Here is a 15,546-nt window from a genome sequence, read left to right as displayed (position 1 = left end):
ATTTTGCCTACTTCAACATGTGCCATCAGATTTTGGGGAGCAAGGCTCTGGGAAGCCTCAGCTTCAGTGAGGCAGCAAATGGAGGGCAACCAGCCCCCTATCACCTGTCTCCTCAAAAACAAGGTGTGGAAGGATAATCCTGATCCCTTAGTGGGACAAAAGGGGAGAGCAGGGGAGGGTGGCAGTGCTGACACATGAAATCCCAGGAGGGTGGCTGAGTGAAGGTCCAACAAGTGACATTTCCACCCTGACTGATGCATGGCCCTGGGGGCATGGCTTGGGGCAGAAAGGTACACCTGGCTTGGAAAAAAAAAATTCTCTTCTCCCAGGCTCTGAAGATCCATCCTCAAAACCTTCCTGGCAGGCAAGGGCAGGGCCCTGCCAGTGCCGGTGCCCGGTGCAGTGCAGAGGCGCTGCAGCCGTTCTGCCTGTCCCCTGGGGCTGGCAGCGCCCAGGGTGGGGGTATGGAGGCACTCCCTGTTTCCCACAGCGCTGCTTGTCTCGGCAACGTGCTGGCCCCCCGCCAGCCTGGCTCCATGCGCGCCGGGGCCAAAACCTGCGTGCTCCCTCCCTGCCCGGCACCTCCCTCCCTGTGCCGGGTGCTCGGTGGCACAGCTGTGCCAGAACAACTGAGTCAGCACCCAGCTCTGCCACTGACCCTCCCCTGCTCCCTCTCCCACCTTTGTCTGTGGCTTTCCACTGTGAACGGGCTGCTGCCATGCTCGGGCATGGCAGAGTGTGGTGCACAATGCAGAAATCTTCTGGGACACAGCAGAGTGCTCTGGGGTCCTCTTCAGGGTCTTGCAGGGTGCTGGCATCCTCCCAGGTGTTGCATGGGCTGCGTGACGATTGCCATGGCACAGTATGTTGTGCCAAGGTTTGCTGGAGCGCAGTGCAGGGCGCTGTATGCTGGTGAGCAGCTCTGGCGTGCAGGTGTGCTGTCCCCATCCTGCCATGCATAGCATGTATTTTGCAAGTGAATGAGTCTTAGGTTAGCACAGTGGGCCAGGGACCAGCCACGCTGCTGTACACTGCAGAGTGATGGACCCCTGGCAGCAGCTTTTGGAGGGTTGTGCAGGGTGCTGACAGCCTCGCAGTGCCATGTTGTTGTGGAGATTTGCAGTGTACTAGTGTCCTGCAGCACTGCTGTGCGGTCTCAATGTCCCCATGGGCAGCAGGACCTCTGGATGCCAGATCAAAGCACCAGCTTCCTCTGGAGCATGGCATGAGGGGTAGAGAGCTCTGCCCTTGCCTAGCAGGACATCCCTTCTCTTTTCCCAGGAGCTATGAGGTGTAGCATCCTCTCATGTTGCAGAGGAACAGCATCTTCTGCCATAGCATGCAAACTTCCTCCATGCTGTGGTCCTCTGAGGAGCAGTCCCTTGTGCAGCACCACTCTGGAGCGCAGCATGTGAAACCAGTGTCCGCTCAAGTGCAGTTCTCGTGTCCCAGCCAAAGCACCGGACAGGGATCAGGTTGTGTCCCACGCAATCTGTGCAGTGCAGGATGTCAGGCTCTACGGAGATGTTGGCAGGTGCTGCAGTGAGGTGTGCATGCTGGTGGGTGCAATGCAGGGTTCATGTCCTACAACATGGTGCAGCACAGAAGGCCTCTGCCCGCCTCAAAGTGGTGCCAATGTCCTGGCCAGAGTTCAAAGCTCCAGATGCTGCTGCCAGCCCGGGGTACAAAGCCTCCTCCTCTGGCTTTCAGCGCGAGTGTCCCAACACTACTGCATGAGCCCAGACCCCAGCAGACCTCTGCCCAGTTTCACAAGCATGTGCACCTCATGGTCGGTCGATGCAAACCTATGCCAAGGTGCTCCCCAAGGCACCAGTGTCCCCATGTAGTGGAATGGATGCAAAAGAGGATGCATTTGTTACCCAGAAGGTGCTGGTAAAATGTTGAGCTGATGTTTTGGGCTGTGATTGTGCTAAACCAGAGCTGTAAGGCACACTCAAACCCCAGGATGGCTCCCAGAGTCAAAGCCAGGCTGAAATACACATATTGTAGAGCCTGGTGTTGCCATTGTAGAGCCTGGTGTTGCTGCAGGTAGAAACAGCCTGCTTATGTCTGATCAGGTCACGTTAGACAGGCATGCTCGGGACAGCACAGGAGATTCTGTGATTGCTGTCCTGGGGCCACCTGGACTGTGCACATCCCAAGGAGCCAGGGTCACACGTGTGCCCAGGCTATCAGCATTATGGTCCATGATGTAACTGCAGTGGTCCACGAGGACCTGTGGGACAATGGAGCAGCAGCTCTTGAAGCTGAAATGCTTCCAGGGCCCAGTGTGTCTCACCAGATGGGGACATGGACCCCTTCATTGGCTCCATCAGTTGAGGCACATGGTGAAGGATGCCCTCACCCCCACCTTGGAGGTGTTGGAGCGTTGCTTCCCTGCATCAGGTACAACACTAAGTTTGAGGTGGCCCCATGGGCTATGGCGTGCGAGCAAGAGCAGTGTGTGGAGGAGAGACAAGCAGGGCCACCAAAGCGGTGTTGGGGGTGTGTCAGGGGGACAGAGCATGCCCAAGGCGCCGGACAGGCACAGTGGGTGGGGGCTGCCCTGCACCTCCTGCTTTGCTCCCTGGGTGAGCCAGTGCCCATGCTCCCCAGTGCAGGACGGGGGATTTGGTTCCTCTGGGGCTGGGGAGGGGATGCCAGCACCAGCAGGATGCACAGACCCCAACTGCTGTGCCAACAGTGGATCCTGGCTGGCACACGGAGCCCCGGCTGCCCAGGCATGGCCCAGCATGGGGTATATTTTTCCAGTGATGTGCCGGGTGTTCAAGGGTGGCCCAGCTTTGTAGAACATGGTGCAGATGGTGTTGGATACCATTGCTGTGGGGAGTGGGCATTGCCCATCCTTCAGAGCATGGTGTGGGATTCACTGCTTTCACCATCCATGAAACTTAGGCTCTGGGGTATGGGGTGGCCATGTTGCACTGATCCATGGTGCCACTGTCCCCAGAAGTACCAGGGTGCCCAGCCTTGAGTTCAAGCCAAGGCCAAATGCCAACAAAAAACTGCAGAAAATGAAGCAGTACAACCTCCGATTTTTGCAGGTCAGGTCTAAGAACAGGCTGTATTTTAAGAGAGAGAAGAAGGATGTAAATGTTGCATTTTGAAACACCTTCCAGACATGGAGCTCTCATCTCCAAAGTCCCAATCCATATGTTGCTGTGAGATGGCCCTCAGCACACTCCCCTGCAGGGCAGGTCCATTTGTTCATGCAAGCATCTGACGTTTGCAAGTTTTTTATGATTATTTTTACATGCCGTATAAAACTTTGTTTCATTTATTATCTTAGCCCTGTAAATCACTACTTATAGTAGCTAATTCATAGGTATCAATTAATCACCCTTAATTGGTCAAAGTCACCCATGGTTTATGCTGATTCCACAACTGTTAAATCATCAATAAAGTCTTTAATGTGCTGCAAGCACAGTTTAGCATCTACGCAATGATCCATGTCCATGAGACAAGCCCTGCTGACAAAGCAGGCCACAATGCTCTGGGATGGAAAGGAAGAGGCTTTAGCTGTTGTCTGGAAGCAGCACTTTATTGGCACTTAGTGGAAGGAAAATAAGCTTCCTGGTGATGTCTGAATCATTGCTTCTGCATGTGCTCTCATGCCCAGGTTTCAGCTGAAGTCCTAGGTGTAAATTGTGCTCTTCTTTGGTACAGGGCAGCAACCACTGGCAGGAGCACTGACGTGCTGAGACCTAACAGGAGCTGGGATCAGCCCTTTGCCCAGCATTGGATCCATAAGGTAGATGCCTGGTAAAGGCAGTGCTGCACCGTGTACCCTGACCTGGAGTGGTGCTGAGCACCAAAGCTACTGCGACGGTTTGCAGGAGCAGCAATCCCTGCAGAGGTGGTTCTGGCAGTCATGGGCAGTGCCCAGCTCAGGGGATGGCACAGATCTCAGGGAGGTCTGGAGCACTGGAGGGAGTTGATGCCTCTTTTGCACCCTGCCGTCAGCCTCAGCTGCACAGATCCTGACCCATCTCCTCTCCCAAAGGGCACATGGAGACCAAACTCACCCGTGCTCAGCTGGTGCCCAAAGCTCTGCAGCAAACAGCAAGCTGTGAGACAAAAGCTGAAGCCTTTAGCAGTGTCTCCCATGGTATCATCTCTGAGTAAATGCCTAGGAGGCAGGTCTCAGAGCCCCACGTTTGCAGCTTTGAGGCCAGGTATCTTCAGAATATTCCTGTCTCTGCTACTGCACTGCTGGCAACGTCCTGCTCCCCACAGAGGAAGGGGGCTGTGTGCTCCCTTGCATACAAATGCACACACAGGTACATGCAGAGTCCCAGACATGTGTGCACATGCACACACACACACATGCAGAGTCATGGGTACTTGTATACACACGCACACTCAGAGCTTGCTGTGCTGGATCCTGCAACACACCTCCAGAGGAAGGTGAAACAGCAGCGATGGGTGCAAGGGAACTGTGCCCATGGTGTCCCCGAGGCAGTCTTGGTGGATGGGCTGTCCCAGGACACGGGGGGGTGCATTTTAGGGTATCATTCATTTATGGTTGCCTCAGTCTGTGCTCTGGCAGAGGAACTGGAGGGCTCAGGGCCTGTGGTGGCAGTGGGGAGCTGGACCAGAGGAGCCTGAGTGCACCGGACAAGCCCCATCGGAGAAGCGGATGGGGTGGTCTGGAGGGGATGTGGATTCAATGCTGAGTTTTAGCTTTATCGTCTCAGATGGCAGCACTCAGGGCCTAAGTCTGTTGATGGCGAAAGACCTAGTCACGAGCACGTTTAAAGAGATGTGATTTTGTTCACAAAGCGCTGTCACGTTGGCCAAGAGCAGGGTCCTGCACCCTGCATTCTCACCACATGAACCCAGCACACGGTATGTGCCCTGTTCCAGATAAGCTCCAATGTGGGCCTGTTGGAAAGTGAAAGAGATGGAAATGCCTGCTGAAGTGTGAACTCGCAGGCTTTGCCTTCAGACCTGGCATGACCCGTGCCTGGGAAAATCGTCATTACCCAGCAGCTCTCTTTGTATGTCTTCCTGTGTGAAATAAATATGCAAGAAGCTGGTCTGCTGCGGATTATTTAAGTGCACCGCCAGACCCAGGAGTGCCTGGGGGTGCCTGACCCCTACCCCGAGACGCCACCACGCCTGCCTAATCCCTGCCTGCTCTTTACTACCAGCCCGCGTGCTGCAGCTGCTGGGGTTCATGCTGATGAAGCCTGATGCTGCTGAGCAGCTCAGCACCTGCACAAAGAATATGGGTTTTTCACCCAGCTTGCCTCTGAGGCAGAGCCTTAAACAAAAGACACAGAGGAGGGAGGAGCAGCAGTGGAAGGCAATACATCCCTTCTTGCTGGTGAGGTGGAAGATTCAAGTTCCTATCTCCTTGGCTTGATATGAGCATGGCTTTGAGCTCTGGTTTTTAACCCCAGCTGAGCTGCAGCATTCAGTACTGTCTTTATATGACGCCAGTTTATAACTCCAGCGCTACACACTACAACGGATGTGTTAGATTGTGGTGCAGCACAATATTGAAATTACTCTGTTGACGGTGCTCTCCTGGTTTTGGAAGCATTGTGAGCCACTCATACCTTTTATCTGCACCTGTAAACAAATGCAGTTATGCCTTTGCAGAACAATAAATCTAACTTTGATATCATGACAAAGACGGAAGACTTTGATCCAGGGAAACACTTTGATCTTTCACTGTGAACCAGATGCTGTTGATTAGCTGTAAAAATAGAGCAATTATTGTAACTTTTCAGGTGGTGTTGCAGTGCTATCTATGACCTGTCAGTGTATTAGCCATGTGCCCTGCCACACCTCAAAATAAAATAGACAGAATATGAAATTCAGCTAAGTTCTGTAGTTCTTGAATTCTGCTGATTTTATGGACCAACATATTTTAGAAAGGGAACATTTGGCTTTGAGACATTTTCCACCTCAGAGTTTTTGTCCAGGCCAGTGTTTCAAACACTTTGAAATAATTACAAGCAGAATCATCCTGGCAAAGACTCAGAAGCATTTCTGGGTGCTGGAAGAGGTGCCCAAGGGCCCCGTCAGGAGGACAGGTCACCTCCCTTGGGCTGAGCATCTCCCCATCACCCTCCTCATTGCCCAGAGCACATCCTCCATGGCTGCCAAGTTGAGTTGGCTATTTCAAGGAGTCCATGGCGGAGCAGCCGCAGCGTGGAGGAGATGTCAGCATTGCTGGGCTCCAGATCCCTCTGTAGGATCCCTGGAGACCATCAGCTCCAGCCAGGGCCCAACTTGCTGCTCCTCCAGCTTCATGGAATAAATTGGGCACCTTAGGTCCAGATTCACCCCAGCTCACAGCAATGCTTAGCAGACATCTTCGTGGCCTGATTTCAATTCCAGGTCTCTCCCAGCGGTGAGCAGAGGTAAATATCTCCAGAGGGTGATTCAGTGTTGTGTGACTGGCAGGGCAAAGCCAGGAGGATGGGGTCCTGGCTGGAAGGAGCACACTGTGACAGATAGGAACCAGCTCCTGGTTATTTGCTCAATGGGGCAATTAGTCCCACAAGTTCCTGAGCCCTGTGATTAACTGCAGCCGTCCAAACATCATCATTGCGAAGGAAGAGTAGCTAAAGGATTCTGGAAATTGTTGGCATTTCTTGGCAGATGCAGAAAAATCCCAATTGCAGCTTGCAGGCCCTTGGGCTAAGGGCAGGACAACCTACCAGCACGCAAACTGATGAACAACTCAGAGGAAGTGCTTCTCTTTCGGGAAGAAGGAAAAATGATGCAAAAGTCCCCAGAGCTTCTGCCCATGAACTAGGCAAGGAACTGAGGGAGAGCAATTGCTGTCTGCTATAAGTCGCAGCCATGGGTGGCTCCATGTGGACGGGGTACAGCATAAATAGCAATTGTGAACGTTTCACAAAGACGTGGGCTGTCATGGGCACAAAACTCCTCCATGGACTTTTTTGCAGACCCCAGTGTGCTGAGACAGAGATTTTGGCCCTGTGTTCTATGGAAAAGCATTTGGCCCATAACACCTTCCTCACGGCTGTGAGGGTTACAGCTCCGGAAAGAGGTTGCTTTAAGGCACCTGAATCCTTTGGTGGAGGTTGCAGTTTTGAATCGGGCTTTCTAATGCCTTAGAGCAAAGAGGGGGGCAGGGGTCTCAGCAGCCTGCACGCTGGGTGGGATGGATGCCTACGCTACAGCAGGGAGGTTGTACATTGATATTCCAGCATCCCTGGGACTGAGGAGTTGTGAGATGGGGGCTGGCATCCCTGAAGTGTGTCCTGGGATTTGGTGTCTCCCTTGGAAAGGCGCCTACCCTTTAGCAAGCCCTGCAGTCGCATTTCCTCCCCAGCAGTCCCCCACAACCTTTGGGCTGAAATTTGCTGAGGATCTGGGGAAATTTGGTTTAATTTGGTCTGTCATTTAGAGGTTCTGCCTCAAAGGCAGACCAGGAATGTTTCCTGGTGGAAATACACGCAGCTAGGTAGGAGTTTCCAAGACAAAATTCTTGGCCTGAAATGTCTGAATTCTTTCATAGGGCTGGGTCTTGGTCTTCATTTACCCATAGAAAAAAATTATGTTCTCATCTCTATTTTGCTCAAGTAAATGTGACCCACATTGCCCAAAAGCCAAGGACCTACAAGAGAAGTCACATTCTTGCGGCAGCTTAATAATTTGCCCAAAGCAAGGAATAAGAGAGCTGGGACTTCAACACAGTTCCTCAAGTTGGAGACACAGCTCCAAGGCCAGGTTGATAGCACCCAAGGTTATGTTAAGGAAAGCTAATTCTGCACTAACAGACCCTGGTATGGTGTGTTCCTTCTGAATAATGGCCTTGGAAAAAGGCTGTTTGCAAATAAAGTCCTCCCAAGTAGAGTGGGAAACCTTGTTTTGCGGAGGTTTGCAGAGGGACTGTTAGCTCAGCACTTTCAACTCGCGCCGAGTGCATGTGCAAATTAAAAGGAGGAAGCCACACAGTTGGTTTTGGGGCATTCCTGCCGAGGTGTTGCTCTTTTGAAGTCGGTGGGGCTTCTCCCGGGCTGGGTCCGTCCACGCCGCTCACACCCCTGGAATGTGGCCGGGGATTGGTGTGACCAGTCGGGCCAGTAAACAGACCTTCCTCCAAACCGAATTTTTACTGAAATCTGCAAAGAGCTGTTGCAAGCGGGTTGACTCACATGGTTTCTCAGCTCTTAGTCATGAGCTTCTTCTCTGGACAGTTAATTAGTTTGTTCTTGTGGAGCGCTTTGAAGATGCAAAGCAGGCTGGGAAAGTGAAGTGTTATTAGCTCATTATCTGCAATCTTTTTTTGTGACAGAGCAATGAAGTCCAGGCTCAGCCTAAGAAGCTTAACAGCACTAAAAAGCGAATTGTCCACACGCCCAGTTCTGTCCTTATTTCAGTACAGCTCTTTGCCAAAGCTCAGCGCCTCTTTAGACTAAAGCTCCTTAACACCAGCCAGGCAGAATAGGATGGCTTAGCATCACTACACAGGTAATTGGTAGTGACTCTAAGATTTAGCCTTACCCTGACAGAATACCTGAAAATCTGGAATTTGGACCATTAATTTCAATCTTCTTCATACTTGTTTCCACTTGGAAGTGAAAGGGGAGAATGAGGCCAGTGGATTTTTTATAATTTATACCCTGATATGGGTGTATTAGGGGTCAAGTTCAGCATCTGAGAACCTGAAATCTTTACAGAGAGGAGTAAAATTAAATAGCCCGGAAGGTTATGAATGAGATGAATTAGCATCTGTCTGCACAAAGCAGCTCATGTGTGTCTGGTTACATTCAAAGAGAAGAAGTAATATTAAAAGTATTATTTTTATGTCTGCGAAGGACAGACAGCTGCCATGCCCTGTGGAGTATAGTGGATATAACAGCTCCGTCTGCATAGCTGGTCACTAGTTGTGTATCTGGCAATTTGGGGATCTTGCCAGAGGCATTTCAAAAGCTGGTGTGTGCAGTGATGTGGCCTGCTGCAAGGAAATGTGCCTTCATAATTGGGTGCTTGAACTCTTTTGGCCCCGTGGCCCCATTGCGATGGCCTCACGTGCAAAACTGAGCCTCTAATTGAATTCAGGACCATCCCTGAGCATAAATATCCATCTGTTCCTTAGGGAAAGACTGTGTGTGGGCTGCCCTGACCGCCTTGAAGACCTCCAGCCTGAGTCTCCACCTTGACCTGAATATCCAGCGATATTGCAAGCTCCAAATCCATGGGAAAAGGCCAGGCTGAGCAATGAGCCTCATCCCTTGGGCACGTGCATGTGCCTGCACACACACACATGCACATGTGAGAGAAGATCTTCCATGACACAAATGTAAATTAAATACCTAACTGCTTTCACTGGGCACTCACTTCCTAATTTCAGGTTTCACCTGATAGCATCTCCCCTTGCTGAGCAACCAGACTTCCAGCACTCACCTTTGCAAAAGTCCATGATATGAGTGTTTCCTTGTTTTGCTGGACACAAATGATGAATTCATGATAGTCCTGTCTGGGGAATAACATGTCTCATTTTCATTGCCTTTGCAGGCTACTAGCACCAGTTACACAATTTCCAACCTTCATTTCACTGTCGGGTCAGAGCACCACCAGAAAAGGCAAGGCTGGACAATTAGATGAAGCTTTCTTTGCTACCCAGCCTTTCTTTGCATTGCTTTATGTCCAACCAGATACAGTGAAAGCAACCACAAATTACAAAGGAAATCCAGTTAGAAGGGTTTCCATCCAAGGGTGAGCAAAATGAATCAAGCTATGGACATGAGTCATAGAGCCAACTATTTACAGTGAAGTCCTCTTAATCCTAACCATAAAGATGCGTTACCTTCCGGCACATGGGCGGTGCTGAGCATGTCAATTTTTCTCTGCAGACTTTTGCTTGGAAACAAAGGAAAATGAACATCCTAGATAGCTCAATGACTCCAGGAGCCAGGTTTTTCAGAGGAACAGAAATGGTGCAAGTGGTGATGGCTAGACACAAATTGGGAACACCTCCATGGTGGGTGCCCCAAGGGCACAGCACGAGGTTGCAGGAGCATTGCAAAGCTTCTGCCTGGTTTCACCCTCTTTGTTGGTGTGACACTAGTTTCACGCTCATGTCAGAAAGACACAAGAAATGTGTTGTTTACCATCCCACCCTGCCAGGGTAGAGCTAGTCTGACATCCTAGAAAGAAGATTGTCACTTTGCAATATAGTATTAGAGTGGGTGTTTTTGTGTATGTGCACTGACAAAAGATAAAGGGTGAGGTTCAGGCCACCTAGCTATGTCTGAGCATTGCTTATCTTAATCTGGACTTCCTTAATCAGCAGTGGAAATAGAAAATCATTAATTTGCCCCTCCTTCCACCTCTGTCTGATGATGGGCTGAACCACATGCTGGGCAGGCTATTTCTCTCTACTAGCTATGAAGGGAACCCAGAGCGACTATCTCACACTTCAGTGTCTAATTTTAAGCTGCCCAGGTAAGGGTGGATTGATCCTCAGAGATTTCTCCTAACAGGTGATGAGCAATGAAGGCCAGAGTGGTACGGAAAGTTTTTTAGATGTGGTTGTTTAGCTCAGTTTACGGAGAGCTGGTGTTTGGCAGCTTTAAAAAAAAAAAAAAAATGAAATGCAAGCAAGCTGTGCTGCAAGCCCTGCAAAGCTGTGCAACTGAGAAGGCAGGTAGTTGTGGGCAAATGATAGCTGCCCATAGCCACAGAAGAGAGGAAGCAATGGTAGATCCTCTCCTTCCACACTGCTGGCACTCTGGCTCAGGGTGCCCATCACAGCACCACCGCTGCTATCACTGCTGGCAAATTTGTGTTGAACAAACTATGCTTGGAGACTCCCATGATGACTTTAAAAACATGTAAGCATTTGAATCCTCTGAATTCACTCATCCCTTTTGAAAATCCCAGGGTCCTGGTAAAGCATTTCAGGTTTGCACCTTGGAACAGAAGACAATGCAAAATCACCACTGGCTTTGGACAGCCCTTCCCTGGCGAGTGAAATTTAAGGCCCTGAATGTATAGTCTGGTTTTAGTGGGTGCCAAGGTCTGTCTGAAGCCAATAGCCTGGTTGCTCTGCAGTATGCTGAAAGCAAGAGTCTGGGTTCAGACACAAAGGCCCAGATTTTGGGCTCTGTCCCAGGGACACGAGCTGTGTGCTGGAAGCAGATTCCTGATCAGTGATGTGCATCCTGGGTGCTGAGCCCTTCTAGCAGCCAGCAGGTATCTCAGAGCACCTGAGGTTATGTGAGGAGTTTTGTACAGGGTGCCTGGGAAGGAAGAGGCACAGCAAGCTCCCCAGGACTCTTGATCTGCCAAGCCTGCAGGGTGCTGTGAAGCCAGCTCAGCACTGAAGTAGGCACCACATGCTAATGGCCTGCGACCCTCTAAAAACCAGCAGAACAGACGCCCAGGGGCCAAAATATGCATGTGTAAGCAAGATAAACTCCCTCCTAGCTGGGCCTAAGATGTTGAAGGAGAAAGTGAGGAGGTACGCATCCCACCCAGGACGGAGCCTTAGTCATAGTGCCAGCATGGGTGTCTCTGCTTGTACTGAGCTCCTCTGCTTTCTGTGTTCCCAAAGGAGGATGACAGGGTGATGACAACAGTCTGGGCAGGTGATCCTCATGTTCCCAGTCATACTGGGAAGGAGGAGCAGCCCAGTGGCACACCCATAAGTATGGATAGAAAAAGCCACAGTGTTCTTACACGGGGATTGTCCTTGCAGCATCTTGCCAAATGAAACCTGAAGACACCAACTATTTTGGCCTGGCTCCTCCTCAGGCTTTGGCCTCAGGTTGTGTCACACTGGTGCTCCTGTTGTGAGCAGTCCAACTTTGCACTGGAGGGCATGGAGGTGCTGCCCTTGAACCACTCCAGGGAAGTCTGCATTCACCTTTGGATAGTTTATGGAAGGTGGCCACAGCTCCGTAGCTGCTGGATCATGCTCACTACCCTCCCCTCAGCACAGCCATGGGGCTGCATGACATTGCACATGTTGTCCCCTCACTGTGGCTCACTGCTGTCCCCCTACTCAGGATGGAGGTGAAGATGGTCCATCCCTCTGCCAAACACCCGGAGACATGTGGACCAAAGCCCCAGCCATGGCTTCTGGGGATTGCACAGCCCATTTGTGCTGGCACTTCCACCTGCAGGGATGTGGTCCATGGCAGGAGGGCAGTGGCAAGGACACAGCTTAGTAGAGAGTCATCGAGAAGATATTCCCACATACTGTGGTCTTGGCTCTTTCAGCACTGGGCTCTGTTTGACCCTTCCCAGGGCAAAGCTGAGCAGTTAGCTACCTGCCCGTGAGTAATGCTCAATTCTCATCCCATTCCCTTCCTGCCTGCTGGAGACCTGCCAGTCACTGTCAGTCTTTCCCTGGTATGCTTCGACTGCTGGAGGAAAAGCTCCTCCATCTGTTCTCGTTATCCCACCAGCTGCCACGCTGCCTAATTCGGCACACGCCTTCATCCCTGTTTTAACTGCAGCTTTGCAGGCTGCAGCACCCAGGAGTGGGGATGGGTTCCTGGGGGCCCCCATGGGTATGAACCACCCTCTCGTGCTCTGCCTTTTCTCGGGTGCCTCTCTGCGGGCTCTGCTTCCTCCTGTTCAAAGCAAGGTGGGGCTCTGACTCACCTGCATCTGGGTCTCTGTGCGGCAGGACTCGCCGTGGCTCTCTGACTTTCCCACGGTGGCTGAGCCCTGCAGTGATGTTGCTGCTTCACCCAGGAGCTTGTGGCAGGCAGGCTCCAGGGGCAGAAAGGCAATGGGTGTGGATTTTGCTCCGTGTACCAAGGAGTCATCTCTTCGAATAGCATAAACACTTGCCTGAGCCGTCTCCTCCCTCCCCCCTTCCCCCTGGCTCTTTAACCCTCTGCTTCTCCGCATCCTGCAGGAAATAATTTCTACGTTGCTTGTGGGTTACCCTTGAAAAAAAAAAAAAAAACAAACCAAAAAACCTGGGGATAGGCACAGCTAGTTTCTCATTGCACAGACAAAAATGGCAGGAGCCATTTAGGAGATGTGCTGCTGCCTGGGAAATCCAGAGTCTCGCTGTGATCCTAACAGCCCTGCTGTGATACTAAAGCAGTGCCTTTCTCCTTCCTGGCTATTTCTCCTCCCCTGAAAGGAAACAAGAATCAGTCTTCATCATGGGTAAAACGTGCTAAAGAAGAGCTCAGGGTGGAACTCAATGGCACTCAGATAATCTCCAATTTTTTTCCTTTAAATTTTTTGAGCATTTCTTTCAGCCCTGCTGGTGAGAGACTGATTTTCCTGTTCTGCCAGAGGAGATCCTTGTTGATTGAAGCAGGAGTTACCTGTACTGTGAGATAAAGAGTCTTCCTGGGGAAAGAATAGAAAACATATGGAAGAAAGCAGTAAGATGCCCAAAGCAAATCTCTGCTTCATTGTACAGCACCCAGTCTGGGTCATCTCTCAGACTGAAACTTGGCCTCAGGACCCAAAAGCAGTTACAGTTATTGCCTGAGCTCAAATCTGTTAGGTAAGATCCTGCAGCGCACTTGTAGGGCTTTTTGTGGAGAGAAATGCCAGGGAAAGGAGGGAGGAACTCCGGTTCTCTGGGAAAGTATTTGGGTTTTGCAGTGCCAGGAACTTCCAATAGCTTTATCACTTTTGAAAATTTCTACCTGCTTTTTTTCCCATTGCATTACTTTGGGAAGCCAGGCATGCCTGTGCAATGAGGGGTTCATTCACTGCCGCACCAGCTGCGGGTATTTCAGCTGTGCAGCATGGGGGCAATTTTCCAGTTAAAATACCAGGTGGGAGTATTTTGACTACTTTGCTCCTCATTTCCAGAAATGCAGGCAACTCTGCAGGCAGAAGGTCAAGGGAGAAGCTAGGCTTGGGAAGGTCTCCTGCAAGATCTGTGCATGGGTACAACAGTGTTGAGCTCTGGAGCCACTGCAGAAACAGTGCTCAGATACGACCATCTCTCAGCTTTGGGACATCTGAGGTCTCATCTGAGACCTGGAATATTGGCCAAAGTGTTAATCAGGACCGGATCTGCTACCTAAAAATTACTGCCAGCAATTCCACCTACCCAATGCAATCCCCTCGTACCCTGCAAAGATTCCTGCAGTACTCTTCCTTGTGCTGAAATGCTCTCTTGCTCATCACCAGCTGCAAGGCTGGGGAGGTTGGGACCACCAAGGGTCTCATTTCCGTCACCAAGCACAGCGCATTCAGCACAGAACGCGTGCGCAGGGGAGTGGTAGCGGGAAGATAATTTCCCTCTTGTCAAAGCCTTTCCTGCATGAGATTATCAAGTTGCAGAGGGCTGTAATGGGAGCCAGAACTGGAAAAACATTGTTGGCACTCGGTCAGATGGGGGATGCTTTGTGTAAACATCCAGGAGTGGATGCCACATCCTGACAAACTGCACACAGAGTTTCCTAAATCTGGGAAATGTCGCTCTGGATGTCACTACTCCACCTGCCCTGATGAAGAAGAAGATGCTGTAAAGGCTCAAGTAAAGCTGCAACATTTTCCTGCATCCAAGCAGTGCAAAGGAGAGATCTCCTGGTGTTAGATGAGAGAAAGGAACGTGTGTTTGGGATGCCTCATGGGAGTCCCTCAAAAGGCAAGCTTAGAAACTCAAAAAGGACAAAGGCAAGCTTAGAAAACACCAAGAGAGGGGCCATGTACAACCTTGGGTAGGTGACAGCTTCCATGCTCAGCAAGATTAAGTCTGCAAGGACACATAACTGTGGGAAAAACACAAATGAGGGTTATACGATAGCGGAGCACAGTCATGCATGTTATGGGGATGGTAACTAGGGAATGAGTCAGTGTGCCTCACACAGGACTCGTGCTTTCTCCTGACCCAGGCCCCCGGCTCCTATGGTGGAGATGCCCTGGGCTGTGGGTGCACAAGCGCTGTGGGGGCTATGGGTTGTGGGTGCCATGCATATGCTGAAGCTCTTCTGCATAAGCCTTGCTTTTATGGGGCAGGGCTTTCTGGTATGGGCTGCTATGTGTCCTCCAGCAGTGTTCTGTGTGGGACTGTGGCACTCCTAAGGCATCTGGCCATGGGGCCGGGATGCCATGGCAGTGCCTCTGCTTGGGGTGATCTCACCTAGCATGTGGGAAACCGAGACAGAGGAGCTTTGTTGAGTAAGTGTGTCCCAGCAGGAGATGTTGGTACTGTAGGGTCGTTGGTGCTGTTGCAGTGTGTGGCTTGGGCTTGGTGTTTCCTAGGGATGCCCTGCGCAGTGCCATGTGGTCCCTGTGCCATGAAATTGGGAACTGCTCTTGGCTGGGAAGTGATGATCCTCTGGGGCGTGGCCTGGGGAAGTCGGGTATTTCTAGGCATGCCTGGGATCTGTGGGGAAGGTATCTCATGGGCCTGAAAATGGAGAGTGGGGTCTGCTCTGAAAGCATCAAGGGCAGTGATAAAGGACTCAAAACTTGCACTGTGGCATGGGAGAGGGGCCTATATTTGGGGCTGCTTTGCTGATAGGATAAGGCTTTTCTGGTGGAGTCCTATGCATTATTTGAGATTCTATGAGATGTAAGGTCTCCAAGGACTTAGTGCTTGCT

This window comes from Pelecanus crispus, chromosome 17 (assembly GCF_030463565.1).
Source record: "Pelecanus crispus isolate bPelCri1 chromosome 17, bPelCri1.pri, whole genome shotgun sequence".
Classification (NCBI taxonomy): Eukaryota; Metazoa; Chordata; class Aves; order Pelecaniformes; family Pelecanidae; genus Pelecanus; species Pelecanus crispus.
Note: the sequence above shows the minus strand (reverse complement) of the source record.